Here is a 3,289-nt window from a genome sequence, read left to right as displayed (position 1 = left end):
CCTGGCTTTTTCCTTTGCAAGGGGCTTTCCTCTTCAGAATTCAGGCAGTAGGAAAGGAGAGGGTATAAAAAAAGAAAGCCAGGCACTAAAAGGAATGTAAGTGCCTGCTTCTTCTTCCATTAACTGGAGAAAGGATTTTTATCTTTATTTCCAAGTGATTTCCTTTCCCCTCTGGATATGGGAGAGTATAGCTCCCTTCCTGGGGCAATGAATGCCCCTCACTCAGCTGCTTCCTCCCAGCATTGCCTCAAAACTCCCAACCACCATTAGAAACCCCCAGGGAGCCACCAAGCTCCAGAAGGAAAAGGAAGCCCCCCCCCCAACCAGCCAAACAGACCAAGTAGGGGAGGACAGGGTAGAGAGCATAAAAAAGAGAATGCAAAAGCTCTGTAGAGGGAGGAGAGAGGAAAATGTGATCAGTAGTATTTGTTGTGCTTCTAGGGAGGAAGGATCCGTCACATTTTTAATAATAATAAATATGTGAAGACAGATTTGCCAGCACTGCTCTGGCTCCTTGGGAAGTGTGGGGGAGGGGAGCCAATGCAGCTGTAGCAGAGACCAATATCTCCCCTCCCCTCCCCCATTAGATAGGCTCAGTATTGCAGCAGCCTACCCCTCCCCCTCAACCGCAGTCCTCCCCTTCACAGCCCACCCTTTCCATGGTCCCTACACACAGCTCTGCCCCTCCCCCCTCAATTCTACTCTATCCTTTCCGCTCTGGTCCTCATTTAACACTGCCTCACTACATAGCTTGAAGAAGCCCTAGTACCCACATCTTACATCTGCTCCCCCAAGCCTGAGGACCAGATTGTTTCTACCAGTGCCTTTTACTAGCTTACAGCAATCTTCCCCTATGAACACTTCTACAGAAGAAATCCAGCACATTTCTGCGTTTCCTGCGTCCCACCAAAAGGGATTGCTTTTCTCCCCAATTTTATCTAAATGTGACCTTTCTCGTCCTTCCTTAAATATAATGGCCATTAAATGTGCTTGGGTTTAGGGGGTGTCAGGGCCTTGGGATTCGGTGACTACTGCCACCTATTGACCCAAATTTGTTCAAGATAGACCTTTAATATACTTCTTACACAGCGATGCTCTGTTATTTCAAAAGCATCAATAGCTTAAACATGCAAAGGCATGGCTCTTGGGGTTTCTCTGAGACCCTCTGAACAATAAGATCAAAGACATACAAAAGCAAGACTGGGCAGAGAGCCAGAGCAATGATGCCTTTCCCTGTGCAAAGGCAGAAAAAGAGGCCTAAGGATTGAAAAAGCAATTTCAAATTTCCTCAATGGTCTCTAAGCAAAGGAGGGTAGGGGAAGGAGTTTTTCTTAAGGGTTGATGAAAATCTTATGCATCATAATATAAATGATGTTATCAATGGAGCAGAAGACAGGATTCTACTCGTATACGTCCATCAAGTTGGCCAAATTCTCGGCACAAATCTGGGGTTTATAGACCTAATAGATTCTAGGGAGGATGGGGGACACTCAGGAGTATGGTTGACTCTCACCAAATCTGTACCAATCAGAATTGGAGATTAGACACATAAACTGAACTCTGAAAAAGGGCAGGTCTAAACCAGCTCTGTGGGGCTAGTTATACCTTCCCCCAACCCAAGGCAAGGAATGAGAGTTTGAACTCTCCATGGTGCTGAAAACAGATATATTGTACTGAGGTCATCTAGTCTCCACAAACAAAACATAAGATATTTATGAAAACTGTTGTGAACTCCTGACAGATATTTCTCCAACCCATCATAAAATCCTAACAAAAGAAAGCATGTGAAGCAAAAACAGGCCTTGATCACACTCTTTTCCCTACCTCCTAAGAAGGAAAACCTAAGGCAGAGATGCTAAAATACTTGTACAGAATAAAGCTGGGACTCTCTTACCATCACAAGATAAAACTGAACAGGTATGTGCATTAATGACAGACCAACATAGTGAATATGGGAAATGAGCTATTGTCAGCTCATTTGAGGAAATCTGACATTCACGTGGTCTGAATGATCAGAGAACTGAATCTACATATAGGAATAAGGTAAAGAAGAAAAGTGAACAGCAGCCACAGATGGCTCGGCGCCTGTAGCACAGTGGTTACAGCGCCAGAAACATACACCCAGGCTAATGGGTTTGAACCCAACCTAGGCCAGCTAAATAACAATGACAACTGCAACAAAAAAAAGCTGGGCATTGTGTTGAGCACCTGTAGTCCCAGCTACTGGGAAGCTGAGGCAAGAGAATTGCTTAAGCCCAAGAGTTTGAGGTTGCTATGAGCTGTGACGCCACAGTACTCTACTGAGGGCAACATAGTGAGACTCTGTCTCAAAAAAAGAAAAGAAAAAAAAGAACAGCCACAGATGGCAGCACCTGTGGTTCAGTGAATAGTGCCAGGCCCCATATACCAAGGCTGGCGAATTCAAACCCAGCCCCAGCCAAACTGCAACAACAACAACAAAATAGCTGGGCGTTGTGGCAGGCACCTGTAGTCCCAGCTACTCGGGAGGTTGAGGCAAGAGAAAAGACCAAGAGCTGGAGGTTGCTGTGAGCTGTGACGCCACAGCACTCTACCAAGGGCGGCAAAGTGAGACTCTGTCTCGAAAAAAAAAACAGCCACAGAGAAATCCTAAAGTTCTTAATTCCTCTGCTCTACTACCCAGTGGTACATGCTGAGGAATTCTAAAGGTTTCTTAGAGCTCCTCAGGAATCTTGAGGAAAGGGGGCCATAAGAACATAGAACTTGGCTTGGCACCTGTAGCTCAGTGAGTAGGGTGCTAGCCACATAGCAGGTTCAAGCCTGGCCCCAGCCTGCTAAAACAACGACTGCAACCAAAAAATAGCCAGGCTCTGTGGCAGGCACCTGTAGTGCCAGTAGCCCGGGAGGCTAAGACAAGAGAATCACTTAAGCCCAAGAGTCTGTGGTTGCTGTGAGCTGTGACACCACAGCACTCTACCAAGGATGACATAGTGAGACTGTCTCAAATAAAAAAAAAAAAAAAAGAACATGGAACTTCAGGACCCCTCAATTCCCACTTCAACCAAATCTTACTTGCTACTTACTGAGAATCCATGTAATATTCTGTTTTACAATACACTTTTAACAGTTTTTGATGACTTGAGCACAAATATTCTCTGAATTCAATTTTTTGTTAGAAATCTCTGTCAAGGCTCGGCACCTGGGGCTCAAGTGGCTAAGGCGCCAGCCACATACACCTAAGGTGGCAGGTTCGAATCCAGCCCGGGCCTGCCAAACAACAATGATGGCTGCAACCAAAAAATAGCCAGGC

Source organism: Otolemur garnettii, unplaced genomic scaffold (genome assembly GCF_000181295.1).
Source record: "Otolemur garnettii isolate 467f Iridium unplaced genomic scaffold, OtoGar3 scaffold00225, whole genome shotgun sequence".
Taxonomy (NCBI): Eukaryota; Metazoa; Chordata; class Mammalia; order Primates; family Galagidae; genus Otolemur; species Otolemur garnettii.
This window is presented reverse-complemented; position numbering follows the sequence as displayed.